The sequence below is a fragment of the Falco peregrinus genome, chromosome 9, assembly GCF_023634155.1.
Source record: "Falco peregrinus isolate bFalPer1 chromosome 9, bFalPer1.pri, whole genome shotgun sequence".
Lineage (NCBI taxonomy): Eukaryota > Metazoa > Chordata > Aves > Falconiformes > Falconidae > Falco > Falco peregrinus.
Genome location: NC_073729.1, coordinates 20,025,877 through 20,041,134, shown reverse-complemented (window position 1 = coordinate 20,041,134; position 15,258 = coordinate 20,025,877). Strand labels below are relative to the sequence as shown.

The window sequence follows — 15,258 nt, the reverse complement described above, 5'->3', positions numbered from 1 at the left end:
GAAATCACCTTCTCTAACTAGTTCCAAGTCTTCTGTGAGCACCTTCAGTATAGAGGCTACAGAGGCGGCTACAAAGGCGGCAAAGCCATTGTTTAACTGAAGGACTTAAAACTTTTCTGCACACCTAAGTGACCTCAATTCAAATTTCATTCTACAATGTTTCTAATAGAAAAATCTAAGTACTATGAAGAAACAGTATTACTCCCACTAAGCGCAGTGCAGTAAAGTTTAAGTACCAAGCAGGTATCATTTAATGGCCAGTTACTGACTAATTGAAAACCTATAGTTTTGAGGGCAGTGAAGACTTGACAGTTATCCCCCTTTAGTAAGAACGTTAAAGGGGACTTTTTTTCTAAGAGGTAAGTACAAAATGATGGGTTTTACTCACCTGACAAGGTCCACTTGAAGACCAACATCCCTTCTTTCCCTGAGCCTTTAGCTACTGCAGCAAACCGCCAAAACCACCAGATTTCTTCTCTTAAAAAAAAAAAAGCTGTTGCTGGTAACCAGGAAGTGCACCCATCCCAGAGCCAGCCAGGCACCACCCCTAGGCAGGTACGTGCTTTCCAGTGAATTTAGCTGGAAATGAGACGCTTACTGTTAGAAACTTAATCCTCTTCATTAATCAAGCTCCTTTCTTTTTGTCACTTCCTTTTCAATTTTCAGAGCAACCTGACTTTGGGACTGCAGTTCTTCTTGGGTCACATCATGCAGCTGTTTTCTTTGCTAGACCATGAATCTTACAACCACCCAACCTTTCTGAACAGGCAGAACCTACGTACAGCACGTTGGCTACCACCCCGGGAAGAGAGGCATGCTCAACGGGACTGGGCAGTCCTGCATTCACCAGGAACTGCTTTAACAACAGGATGCAGTTCAGCACAGTGGGAACAAACCCAAGATGTTCAGGGTAAAGACATCTATCTACTTTAAATGGGGTGGTAAAAGTGGATTCAAAAATAGTTTAGCCTGGAGCATTCATTCAGACTGGGTTACTAACCCTGCTCCACAAGTACAACTGCTGTGTGGAACAGAGTTGTATTTGCATTCTCATGCCACAGACGCGTGCGGTCTTTTTGCTGCCCCTCTCCATACAAAAAGAGCGCTGAACTGCTGAGTCTGTAAAATAGCACCAGGGTGGATTCATACATCTCATTGTCCAACTTGTAATTAACTCTGTGGCCATGCAGCAGTGAAGCAGCCTTGAAGGCACTGCACAAAATCCTGTCTCCTCCTCAGCAGCAAAAAACTTGCTGTTAGACGCCCGTTGGGGAGAGAATGAATATTAGTTTCCCACTGAAATCAGAAATTAAATGTTTCTCCCACCTTTCTTGCAAAATCCCCTTATAGTTGAGAATTCAAGCCCCTGCATCTCCTATCTGTTCCCATAGGAACATAAGAGACAACCACTTCCAACCTCATCTCCCTTTCCAATAACAGAAATACCTAATGAAGCCTTGGTAGCCTTGCTCCTCTGCAGCAGGAACACTATGCATATTTGAATAAAAGAGAGAAAACACTTCTCTCTTCTGCTCCTGCTCCCTATGAAAAGGAGTAGCAGTCACACAGTCCTAAAGGCCACCAAGTCTTGGATCATCATTATCTTTCTCCCTTTTCCTCTCTCTTAATTGGCTTCCATCACTTTTTGCTGTCAAAAAACCTAGAGTTTAAACAAAAACTCCATTATGAAATGCAAACTCCTGGAAAACTCCTGTACAGAGACAGCAGTCAGGTGCAAAGCAGTTGAGCAGACACCAGCATATTCATCTAAAGAACAGGGAAACAAAAGGGATGCATTTTTTGGAAACAGGATCTCCTGCTTTTCCAGGCTTGGGCAACCAGGAGTTCCAGCCTCCCACCCTCTGGCACTGCACCTTCTCTGCAGTGAGAGGCTTGCACCTTCAGATGCAAAGGCAGAAAACTGATCTGCAGTTCATACTGCCAACACAAAAGCTGCAAGCCCAGACATACTGGAATGATGAAAGTAGTCCAGAACAGGAAGAGAAAAGGGGCTTCACCCACACTCCCCACCCAAAAAGACTTCCTCAAATATTAATGTTAGATGAAGTACGTTACAGAAACTGTGCCTGCTGAAAGAACTGAAAGTCCAACTTACTCTTTCTTCAGAAGTTTTAGCCCTTGCGGTGTAGACTAGAGGCTCAAGAGCTGTATTTTCACATGCTAGTCAAGAGGGAGTGTTTTGGCCTAACACCAGGTAACTTACAGTTGAACGGTTTGCAAAACAAATCTATGTTAACATTGTGATATTCATGTCATAAATCAGGTAATTTAAAGTGAAAAGGTTCTCAACTGCTTTAACCACACCCTTTCACGCTTTTGCACTCAAAAGGATTTCATTTCACAGCCACAGTATACAAAGCAGTGACACAAAAAAGCAAAAGACCCGCAGCTACAGCAACAGAACCCAATGCCACTTCTTCCTTTTCAGTTTAGCCATGTTATTTGCCAAAAAGCATGCCTCATCTAGTGCTGCAGCCACACGAATGAAAGACCTTATTCCTTATGAACACATTTAAGTGGGAGACAAGACTAGAGCTTCCGTCTCTTCCTGTCCTCTGTTCACTTGAAAGCAGTATAATGGATGGGCTTTTACGTCTTTCTTTTTTGTTTATAACAAATTAAGAGAGCTAACTAGAAAAGAAAGATGAGCAGAGCAGCTGGAAAACCATACACACAACAGAAGTTGGGGACATAAAGGACATTAACTTGTCCATTACGATGTTTTAAGAGAATAATTAGCTCAGGCAGATCAGAGAAGGACAGCCCAGGATACTCTGTGTTGGAGAGACTTCTGTGTTCCCTTGAGCAATTCAGTCCTCAGCCTTGCCAGACAACTTACCTTGGAGGTACATCCAGTAGTAAACCTCACATAACTTCAAAAAATAATCTAACACTTCATATGAGCATGCATACTCATTTCAGAGAACAAACAGTGAATTTCCTTCCACTGTCTTGAATCAAGAAATATTTTTGAGCTTAAAGTCATTAAAAGCAGCCTCAGAACAGATCTGCTGCTCCACCTCCCCAGCTTCTACAGCGTAACCCTCAAAACGCAGAACGGCAGCAAGTCCTTTTCAGGCTTTCAATTCACATTGTGCCAGAAGTTCAAGTCCTGTAACAGCTCATTTCCTTTTCTTGTCCCGATGCTGGATACTTCCTTCATCGATTTATTTCTCTGCTAACGCCTACTACCTTGAAACATCCATCTAACCTCCCCAGCCACCCCCAGCTCCTCCATCAGCAGGCCCAAACACACAGGAGGAGAACAAGGATATGACAATCTGTTGGAACAAAGGACAGCACACAGCAGCGGGCTAAATTCCTCTGCTCTTTACCATTCCCAGTAGAAGGAAAAAAAAAAAAAAAGAAAGAAAGAAAATCACTATTTCTGTAGTGATATCATCCCCTTGAAGACCTGGTCAAAGTAATTCATCACAAAATAAGCATTGTATGTCCCAAAGAATAAAGGTTAGATGCAATATACCTTAAAGTTCCTAACTAGAGGCTTACAAGCCATTCCAGGGAAGGAAAACCTAAGGAGCCAGTAAAACCTGGGACAGAAAACGGGTTCCTTACACTATGAAGGGCAAGGGTAGAGTTGTCGGTTTCCCCAGTGCGTATCAACCACTTGGAAGCATGTGGCCTGCACATAGACAAATACACGGCCTGCAGACTTGCACACTAGTTGGAGAAACTGCCAAGTATGCATGTTCACGCTGCTTCTTCCCAAATCACCTGAAAAGCCACTGTGAGGTAGATAGCAGGTTTCTGCCCACCCCTCCCTGCACAAGCTTCCACACATGCACCCCTTCACTGGGGCAAATTAAACACACCTGACACTCCTGAGCTTGCATGCAAACTCATACACTGCATACTCCAAATTCACAAACTCTGTAAATATTACCAGCAAGCTCCCATGAGGCACTTCAGATGCATGCACCACACTTACTCAGCCATCCGTTCACAGAACAAGCATTTTCTGCAGCATCCTACGTGGTTCCCACCTCCAAACCCGCCTGTACTAATTCCTCCGCCCTCATCCAAGAGAAAGGCAGACCAAGGCCTCAGAGAATCGATAAATTCTTTCCCATCAGCAGAGCACTGCGGTCCCATAAAGCAAGACAAACTAATAGTTATATGCAATCAAAGTTTTTTACCTCAGATTCTTCCAGGCCAGTAACACTTAGAAGAACAGAGGACGACAGTGCATTTGTTGATGTCCTCATTTCCTATTGAGTTAAATTCAGTTATGGCCCCTGAAGTGTTCAAAAGAGTTTACTCTCAGATCTGGAAGAAAGAGTGCTCCTTTTTTGCTTTAAAAAAAATATTAAAGAAATCAATGAGGATAAAAGACTGTTTTCCAAAAGCAAGATATTGAACCAGGAATAACCATGAAATGGAGAGGAAAGAAGTCCAGGGCTTCCTACAGAATGAAGTTTTAACACAACAATTAATGCAAAGGCATCTTGTCCAGCACTCCTTTCATGCCACTGAAGTTCAAGGAAAGCTCTGCTCTTTCCAGTTTTAGAACATGCACGTAACATCTCAGGAAAGGCATCTCTCACTTCCTATATGCTTCATTATTCATGTGCCAAATAGCTTTATCCCCATATTAACCTCGGAAGGAAGACTTGAAAAGAAAGAGCAGCCTCTTTCTCTGCTAGAAAAATAAATGAAAATCACAAAGATGAGGGGAAGAGCAATCCCATAGCACACACAGAGAATCTCTGAAAGAAATCTGTCATTATTCTCCGTTCTATTCAGGGAAGAAAGAGCGTCCGCTACAACAACAGGAACTCTACAGAAGTCGCAAATTACTGCTTCTTCATTTTCTTTTAAGGACGTTAACATACCACCATCCAGCAGAGCAAATGGGAACTCTTTTTGCTTCCTCTGGCTCGGATCAAGGGCACATGTTTCCCCTCCAAGCAAAAAGACAGAGGTTCATATCTGAATACCCTCATTTAGTGAAGTGGTTGTCATTACCAGATGCTTGTTACAAAAAGGGTACTGTAGTTTAAAAGGTTAAACCTGGCTGAGAGGTAAAGCAGTCACACGGGACTGTTGAAGCGGAAAGACACATAGTCTTTGCAGGGACATCCTGGAACAAGAAACAGACCACTGGACTAGAAAACCCGTGCCATTTCCAGAGGGTCTCAAGCTGAAGTTCTTGAAAAATGGCTGATACACTTTTTTTTAAAGAGGACTTGTTTTGATTTCAACAGCAGAGAAACAACAAAGTGGCCCGCTTACTGTTCCAAAAGCATTTAGCGCTGGAGAGTTACACTGAGTTCACTTTACTACTTCTCACATCTGAGTTTTCAAACACTGAAGTCTGCGTTGTATTTCAAAAAGGAAAGAACGTACAGTATGGTCACCTACAAAGGCAAGCCAAGCATAAAGGCAAGTTACACAACACTAGGTTGAATTTCAACGAAGAACACTTTTTAAGGGGCCCTGATATGACCAGGAAATACAGTATGCAAGACAACACTAGAAGGTAAGATTCACTATATCAGGACAGTCACAGGGTGGCTGAGATGCTGCAAACTCACAAGAAGCATCTGACTTGCTTTTAGTTTATGGGAGGTGAAATAGTTAATTTCCCATGAGAGAAAACAGCACAATTTTGCAAGATCATTTGGCAGATCACATGGGGAAAAGACAAGCCTCCAGATGCTCAGACTTTTGAGCTGGAATCTATATTCCAAAAATACTTCAAGGCTGTATCCATAGCTGTAAACACCAGCAAGTGCATTACACAGAACTGTGCTGAAAAGACAAGCCATGATATAATACTAAATTTCATTCTTCTTTCTAAAAGATGCAGAGCTGTATAAACACCAACTTTTCAGAGACATGGAGCAGCATGACAGAGCCAAATGGAAACCTTTCCAGGTAGAAATGCACTGGAGCTTTTTTTTCATGCCAGCCTCACCATTTCTATTGTACTTACTGCAATGCAACTATAATAGCAAAGTCTTGAATCTTCCTGTTTCTTCCTATTGTCCAGTTCAATTTTATTTATGGTGGCCCAAGGGATTCACCACACTATTTGCACATTTTTTGTTCTTCATAAAAAGACTAAATCCAAGCAAACTTCTAGATTAAAACTCAAGATCTCTCAGGTCTGTGCCGATAATCATACCTCTAGACCTACAAAAGAAGAAAAGACATGGCAAACACTCAGCACCTATTTATTTCAGGTAGCCTTCTCATATTTATCAATTAGCTAATTACTCCTAGTAACTGTAAACACTGTTTAAAATTATCTTTCCATGTCTTCACAAGGTGAGAAGAATCTTATCCAATCAATTCCAGAATCAGCAAGCCTCTGCTCTCATGCAGCACAAAGTCCTAAGCTCTCCCATAACAGGACACACATCGTTCAGATGCTCCAAGCAAACCTTCCTCACATGTCCCAGAGCACCAAACTGTATCAAATTAGTTATCCCACACACAACGCTGAGAGAACAAACACCTGAAAAGGCTCATCAGTGCTCACTCACCCCATAAAAATGTCAGTGTCCAGACAGAAAGGAGCATGCGGAGGAAGAGGGGCTGACACAGGTACCCTTCAGGACCGTGCCCGCCTGCGTTCCCAGCTAGTACCCCCCTTTCAGGGCACAACGACATTCTCACTCTGAGAAAGTGGAAGTGGGTACAGCACCACAATCCCGTAGCTACAGGAAGCTCACAAAACTTCTTATGAAACAGCAGACATTTAGAAAACCCACATACCACATTAGGCACAAACTTCACTCCAACAGGCTTAGCCAGGATTCCCACAATAACCTACCAGCAGCTCTCTGCAGGTACGCGCTAGCAGAGGGCTTTTCATCACCAGATGACTGCTGATGCAGCAGTGTCGATCTGTGCATAAGGTTATGGAAACGAGATCAGTTTAAACAACTCGGAGACAATGGTTTTTCTAAAAATGGGGTTTTTCTAATCATTGCTTGCCAAACAGCATGTTTGCCTCATGAAATGGCAAATGAAGAACACGAGGAAACTTAGGATTTTTAAGACTGTAGATTGCATCTCATATCCTGCTCTCAGAGAGAAATTCTTATTAAGGTCAAAGACATCACTGAAGAATCTACTTGTAGTTTTCATTTCACACAAAGGGAACATGCAAGGACCAAAAGCAGGCTGGCTACTGATTTAACAGCTTGAACAGAACTAAAAGCCATGAATTTTCATGCAATTCCAGACGCATTTGTAATCAACCTGAAGGAGACAGAAAGCCAGACCTCCTCAAAGAGGGAGGGAGGAGAACTTCCAGAGGTCTACAAGAGACTGCAGGAGCATGAGTCCAGCTAAAGAAGCATTTGTGCAAGAGCAGACAGACTAGAAGCTTGGGGGTTAAGAACCCATTACAAAACTCCTTGTTAGTCAGGCAGCCTGCTTGCCATGCAGATTTTCTACTCTCACTGCAAGGAAGAAAAAACATAATCAGTAAGCTTTTTTATTTAATCTTTTAGCTTGACATCTTTTCAAAGAAATCCAGTGCATGAGGTAAGGGACCCATGCCCCTTTCACTGGCAGGAAGAAGGAAAAGAATAAGGAGGAGGAAAGACAGAAAAAATGCCTGAAGATAGAGGGCACATTTTTTTTTCTAAAGCTCAGCAGGAATTCTGCATTTTATTCAAAATAATTTTGTAATTAATTTAGGATCAAGATGCCATGCACCATAACTTAAATTTATGCACCCAAGCAAGCTAGCAGAATAAAAGTGCTTAGCACCTTGCATTACAGAATTACAGTTAGAGCAATTGCTGCGGTAGGAGACAAAAAAAATTACATTGTATTATTGGAAAGCAGAGTGAGATCTAGCAAGCAGGATCAACACAGCTGCGCAAAGGGAGCAGACTCTAGAGTTGATGTCTGTGCCCTGCAAGTAAACTATCAACTCCCAGCTATGCTTGTGCTCTTAAAATACATAGCAATTTGATTTTTGTTTCAGTGGGTAAACTCCATTTCTTACCAAAATCACCGAAATAACTTCAGTTTCTTGTGTCTTAAAAGGTCAAACCTGGACAGATACCACACCTGGCAAATTTTCAAGATTTTTCCTCTGATTTCTCTTTAGAAATACACAAAACAAAGCATTAGCTTGAAAACAAATGAATGTAGCTCTGACTAGAAGCATCGCACAATTCCCACCACCGTGAAACACATGCCACATATGTTTGCTCTGGCAGACAAACATTTAAATTAACAGTATCACGTAGGTACAGCGCAGAATAAAGAAAATACCAGCATAAACTAGCTTCAAGTTAAAAGTCTGATTGACTCCAAGAATCTGCTCCAGTAAGAATAAACATCCCAAAGCTATCCGCAGATCCCAAGAGTCCATTTGTCACGCTCCCGATAGCACAAAGGACACTTTCATAAACTCCCTTCCCCAGCTCTTGACAAACTCCAGCCCTGCAGCCCTCCAAGAGCAGATGAAAATAGTTTCACCCTTCCAAGCATCTCAATTTCTGTCTCTTTAAGTGTAACTTCCTCAAAGTCCAACACTGAATCCAGCTCAGGATGTACTTATTCATCTGCTGGATCACTGTCAGGATCAGAGAGACTGCTAGTTTTAACCAAGGATTATTTACTGCTACCTAGGTGGCAAGCTGAAACAGGACATACCCTGTTCTCTCAAGAGGAAAAGCTGGGTGCAGACCCCCCGAAGTAAAAGCTGCTTGTTCTAGAGCAGATACAATTGTTACCCAGGCAGGGGGCAAGTCTCAAGCATCCTTCCCCTGTCTGAAGACAGAACAGAAGCACTGCTGGTTTAATGCAAGAAAGTTTAATAAATTTTAGGCAGGCCAGTAAATGACTCAAAGCCTGAAAGGCTGTTATCTGCCCAAAGCTGAGCAGCGTACCAAGCATGCTGGGGTTTTACTCTCAAGCTTTAGCATTCCTGTATTCCCTACAGGTCTCCAGCTTGATGGGCCTTGCCTGGAAGAGACCCTCAAAAGATTGGTATTCATGTTGCTTTAAGGAGAGTTTTTTAAGTCACAAAGGCTTGGAAGAAGTGTATAAATGTTTTGGTTGGTTGGGGTTTTTTTTTATGCAAATCAATACAATTATATTGCAATGCAAAAACTACATTGACCTAGTTTTGATGAGCTAACTCATAAAATTAATTAACTTCTAAGGAGGCTGCATAGGAAACATCCCTTTGCCTGTCTTTACACTTGGCACTATAAAACATCATTAAACATCTGTACCTTCAGCACCCTGGGATTAAAGGTCGCAGAACAAAGAGAGACACCACCTGAACTTCACATGGAATATAACAGCAATTCACAGCTTCTGCACTCAGGGAATGCCAAACTGGTTTGGTTTTGCTTTGGGGTTTTGTGTGTGTGTGTTTGTTTTGGGTTTGTTTGTTTGTTTGTTTTGGGATTGGGGGGAGTTGTTGGTGGGGTTTTTTTTTGTTGTTTGTTTTTTACAGAAGGGAATCAAAGACCGGTGGGACTGATAAAAACATGCAAGTCAAGTGGATCTGTCAAAGGGCCTGCAAGTTTATGTCTCGAGTTTCTGGTCAGACACACACAGTGTTTAACGGATACATAAAAAAAAATCTCCTGTCTTGGAACAAACTGAGGTAGACATCGCACAAGGAATGTGACATTTATATTCTCATGCAAAGTCCAAAAGCACATCTGTGCACTTACATACAAAGATTCTTTTTGTTGTAACTATTTGTTTATAGGAATTTTGAAAAAGTTTCATAAAAAGTAGAACTCCGCCCAAACGTGGTACAATGCAAATGCACTCACTGAGTATCTGCTGAAGGCAAGTCTCCTCAACATTTTTAAACAGTTTGCTATCCACATATTTTTTTTTTTATGAAACAGACTGACAGCTATTTTGGTTTACCCTATTTTTCTCTGTTTTTTTAACATAGCTTTTTATCATTGGAGGGAGTATTTTCATCCTTTCTACTTTTCTTCCTGGAGCAGCAGGTTTCTTAATTTTAACCACTCAGATCACACTGTTGCACAACTGTTCCTTCCTAGGAGTCTAGAAGGGGAACAGGGTGGACAGCACAGTGAAGCTTGACTTTCTCATTAACCATTTCCCAGCAATGACCGAGCAGTCAGGGACCTCCAGCAATCCCTGTTTCTGTGACTTCTGATTTGATTTTGCAGACAGTAGTCAAAAAGATCTAGCCCAGAGCCTTAAGTTCAAATGGAATTTTGATCAAATCTGGTTTTTACAGGTCAGCATTATCAAAATCAGTATTAGCAATACAGATTTTGCTCATATTCTCAAGTATAATTTTAACTCTAGCACATTATGGAGAGAATAAAATTTTTGTAGAACAGCAGACACAGTAACTCCCAAATATCTTCTTTTATTTAATTACGGATTTAAAGGGGAGCACTATGTCCTACTCTTGTCTGAAGAGTTTTGGTTACAGAAGTTCCATGCTATATGCATTATTTACCATGTAGCAGATGTTGCTCATGTTTCTTGTCCCTGTTAGCCATTACCAGCCTGCCTGTCTACTACAAACTGACACACGCTCACTGGGCTGAGCAGTGACCTAATCAGCAGCTTTGAGAACCTGATGTAACTTATGACACAGAAAGCTAACACCTAGGAAAACAAATAGCTTCACTCAGATAATGTTTCCTATTTAGAAAGCTTTCCACCGGTGCCCACTAGATACACATTTCACTGAAGCCAATGTCATAAAACTGAGAGATTAAAGACAGTCTTTACAGAAGCCACTTCCTACAATTTCATTATCTCCCAGCCACTACTACTTTAAAAACACTCAGCCTGACCACACAAGCACAGACATTTCTTGCTGTTCAGCCAGAAAACGACAGTCAGCGGGATGGAGCAACTCATCACCAGGTATTACGAAGTTTTATCCCGGCAGGTGAATTAACTTCCCACCTTGGCAGAGGTTATACTTTCCCTCAGAGCCATTTCCTTTAACACGCTGGCTAATCCCTCCAACAGAGATTTGCTGCTTTCAGTACACCACACTTGAACACCCCAGCATCCCAGGAGCTGCCTATACTATCCTTGGCAATCACTATGCTCTTTTCCACCTGGATGTGGCTGTAAGCACCACCCTGCGTATCAGGACCTGCAGACAGTCTTCACTCCTATATCACAAGTGGTAACTGAAGCCTGTCGCGAGCACACTGGCAGGGACCAATTCACAGCACAGGCACAGCATGAAAGCTGGCTGAGCAGTCTGGCAACGTCCCAGCTGCAAGAGCTCAGAGTGATATATCCTTTACTTTAAGCATGCAGTTCTCTGTGACCCTTACTGGGGATTTCTACGGTCAGGGCCCGTCAACCACTATGGCAGATCCATGTCGCCGGAGTACTCAGTGCCAGCTACCTGTTTCAGATAGCGGTCCCTGCGGAGAAGTAATAAAGGCTGAGAGGCAGAATCCATGTGTCACACCCACCTCCCTCCGCACACCGGCAGCTTCTCCCTGCACAGCCAGCAACACCTACCGGCTCTCCCGCACCAGGCTGGTGCTGACAGCCAGGGCCAGCTCGGGCCGGGGTCCTGGGTCCTGCTCCGGACCCCACACCAGCCCCCCGTGCCGTCCGCACCCGCCCAGGGCAGGGTCGCCCCTTTCTGCGGGATGCGGCCCCGTCCCGGGCCCGGCCGGCTGGCAGTGCTGGCGCTGCTCCGGCGGCCGCCCTGCCCCTGCCCTGCCCGGCCGGGGGGGGACGAGGCGCCCCCCGGACACAGTCCGGCCCGCACCCGCCACCGCCCCCAGGACAGAACAAAGCGCGGCGGGGCCGGGCCCAGGGCCGGGAGCGTCCCCCCCCGCCTCAGCACCCGCCTGTCCCCTCAGCATCCCCCCACCCCGGCCCGGGGACCTGCCCGCCCGCCGCAGGGAAGGCCCCGCCGCTGCGGGGGGCGCTGCCGGCCCCCCCCAGGCCCACGGGGGTCGCCGCCACCCTCCCGCCTCCCCTCACCTCTCAGCCGCCGCCACCAGCCACGCAGGCCCAGGGCCGCCGCCACCTCCATCCCGGGGGCCTCACGGCCCCCCGATTCTCTAACACCGCCTCCGCCCGTGCAGGGGCCGCCCCCGCCCGTGCCGGGCCGCCCACTGCGTCAGCTTCGTAAGGGCCGCTACGCACCCAGCGGTCACCATGGCGACGGCTGTGGCGGGGGTTGGGGGGAGCGCGTAAGTACAGGGGGCGGCGGCGCCCCCTGGCGGGCCCGAGGCAGCGGCGCGGGCCGGGCCTTCCCGCTGCGGGCTGAGAGGAGCGGGGCCGCCATCGCCCCCTCCTCAGGGGGGCCGGACCCCAGCCAGGGCGCACACACACCCCGGCTATTCCTCACCTCTCCCTGCTCGGCGCCACGCAGCCCCCTGAGGGGGCCTGCGACCTACCCCCACCAGGGGCACATCGCGGCCCCACAGCCCGGGACAGCCAGAGCCCCCCTAAACCCACTGCGGGCATCGGGGTGGCCTTGTCCCCCCCCGGCGAGGCCACCCGCTGCTGCCAGACCAGCCCCAGCACCGCCCTTCTGACAGCTTCGGGCACTCCTGGCATCCCTTTTCCCTGAGAAGGGCCCAGTGGCATAACATGACACACACACACCCCCCGAACCCCCCGGCCAGGACCCCCTCCCCACGGAGCCCCCCCGGCCAGGACTCCACTCTGCTCAGCCCATCAGGCCAGCCACCAGCCGCCCACCCCTGAGGTACCCCCCTTCCAACCCTCAGAGCAGCGGTTTAGGTTTCCAGGCCAGGGCTGGTTATTGCCTTTTAATCCAAAGGCTTCAAGCTATAACCTGGCTGAAATGGAAATAAGGTTTTCTTGTCTATAACTTTACAGGTCTGCGTGGCCTGAATGACCGGTGCTCTCCGGCAATCTGAGCACAAGTGCCTCCTGCTCACACGTATACTTACTAACAAAGCCCTCAGAAGGATGGATGAGCCATGTCAGCCTTCTCCTGGTCTCGGCATTTGGGTGGGAGGCAGGACAGCAGTGGCACAGGTCAGACACAGCACCAGCCTCAGCATGGCAAGTGCTGAAGTATCAGCCAAGGACATAGTTGAGATGCTCTTATTGCAAAAGACTAGAAAAGTAGCAAAAAAAAAAAAAAAAAAAGTCTCTTGTGGGTAGGAATACCTGTCCCAGAAAACAGTGCAGCTCATTCAGCAGGGGACAGCAGCATATACCCATCTGTCCATTCCTCCTTAAAGGAAGTAGAGCAGCCTTCAAATGGTCTGCTCAGTGATATCACTATACCTTGAAAATAAAATAGCCTGGCAGTACTATAGGTGGTAGAAAAACATTCAGCAACAGCTTTGAAGCTCTGGTATTCATTTATGCTGAGGTCTCTGTATACTGTTCAGGCATTAAAAAAAAAAATAAAAAATCACTCACACTCATTTTAAGTCCCTTTATCTTGTCAGACAGGTGTAAAGTGGCTCTGGTTTAGATGAAAAGCTGGTGCCAAATATAGTATTTAGACAAACCATTTCATCCTGCATGTGGCACTTTCAAGGTCTTCCTTCAGCACAACCATCCTCAGCAGAGCAGTGCCAATCCAGTGGGCAGACACTCCTGCAAGTGCTGAAACCTAGAGCAGACAGAAGCAAGACTCTCAGGAAAACTTCAGTCACTATTTTATTAATGAAAATACAATCAGTAGCTGTTCAAGACTTTCAATTCGAGTGGTGGTATAGAGTACATACCAGCCCAGATCCTGCCAATTAATGTACACAAGTCATCACAGGCAATTAATCTCATACAGCTCAGGCTTTCTGCTTGCAAGCAGCCCCAGCTGTCCGTATCTAACTCTGCTCCACAAGAGAGCTGCCGGTTAGCAAGGGACAGACCATATTTATAGCCCAGCCTCAGCAACAGAGTACATCACAGCTACCGGCAGGTCTTTCTTTGCAGGTTCCGTATGGCAGTGACACAATCTACAAACAAATTTGGACTTTGTTTTGTGTAAGCCTGTTTCCTTAACACTCCCTCAAAGTGTAAGGGAAGGGCTTAACACCCCTCAGAAATCCCCTGTCTCTGCCCTCATGCAAAGGACATTGCTCCCTATCACTGCATGGGAGGGTGGGTGGCAGAGCACTCAGGGTAATACCTACTTGCCAGAAGAAAAAAGCTGCTTGATTAAGACATTAATTTGAGGTGGTGCATAAATTAAACCACTTTAGCCCTGCTGAACCCAGTCTCCACCTACATCCTCTCTAGCAAGAGCATTAACTTCAGTTTCCCATCCTGGGGAAGATGAAAGAGTTTGCTTTGGAGTGCCCAGGGCAATGGCATGGAGATGTACGTGCATCAGTGACAAGTCCTACATCTTAGGAGGGATGTAGGAGAGCAGAGTTACAGCAAAGATACATATATCAGCTGGGTTACCACAGCTGATGGCTCAGGTACATGCCTATTAGGGTGCACTTACACAGCCTGCTTTATTGCCTCTCCATCAGGAGATCACCTCCACTGACACACCACCATCGGTTTCATAATAAAACCTTCAGCAGCCACATCGGCTTAATAAATTGCCGTCCCTCACCATCCCCACTCACCCTTGGGCTATCCTGCAGTGTTGTAGCCAAGATGAAGAATAACCCAAGAACATGAGGATAGGGGGCATTCTCTGTGGTTCTTTAAGCTGGAGCCTGTCATACCTCAACCAGACAGGTATGGCACACAGCTGTTTGTCACCACAGCCTTGGAATCGCCGATATCAGCTCCCCAGGACAAGTGAAATGTCCAGACTGCTGTGGACAGCCTTGGCAGAGCTCTGGAGATCTCCAGCATGCCAGCAGCGCACAGGAAGTATGCGATCAACAAAGAACCCGTCCAGCTCTGCTGATCTGAGTGTCCTGAAGAAAGCCAGTGGGATTCTGGGGTTAAGGATCACATTCTTCTAAACCTAAAAGCAAAACAAACGCCTCTCCAGGAAATTTAGAAAAGTAACAAGGATCTGCCATGTACAAACCCAGGAGCCATCAGCTACCAAAAATAGCTGTGTACATGGGAAGCTTATTATTATTATTATTATTCAGTTTGTTTTAGTTACTACCACCCCCAAGCACAGCACATCCAATCACACTGCTCTTAAATTCTGCTCCTGCTTGCCTCCCCAGTCAGAACCAGACAGTTTGTTACTCCTCTGGTAACAAGCCCCTCTCCTCCTCAATCCCAACCCTGACAGTTTCCCTGAGTATTACAATAAAATCACAGGAAAAAATATATTAACAAGCTTACATGGGA

At 45.7% G+C, this 15,258-nt stretch overlaps 1 protein-coding gene across 7 annotated transcripts in view; it reads right to left on the bottom strand.

Annotated features, from left to right (window-relative positions):
• The window catches only part of DAGLA (diacylglycerol lipase alpha), a 64,806-nt gene extending 52,688 nt beyond the window's left edge, over nt 1-12,118 (bottom strand). For 5 of the 7 annotated variants that reach the window (XM_055813342.1, XM_055813349.1, XM_055813350.1 and 2 more), the window contains exon 1: nt 11,983-12,118. The gene's annotated coding sequence lies outside the window, so the exon portion shown is untranslated. Of the gene's footprint in view, nt 1-6,530; nt 6,620-11,982 lie in introns of those variants that run through there. The other 2 variants (XM_055813348.1, XM_055813343.1) reach the window with 2 other exon arrangements.
• Nucleotides 12,119-15,258: the final 3,140 nt, after the last annotated feature.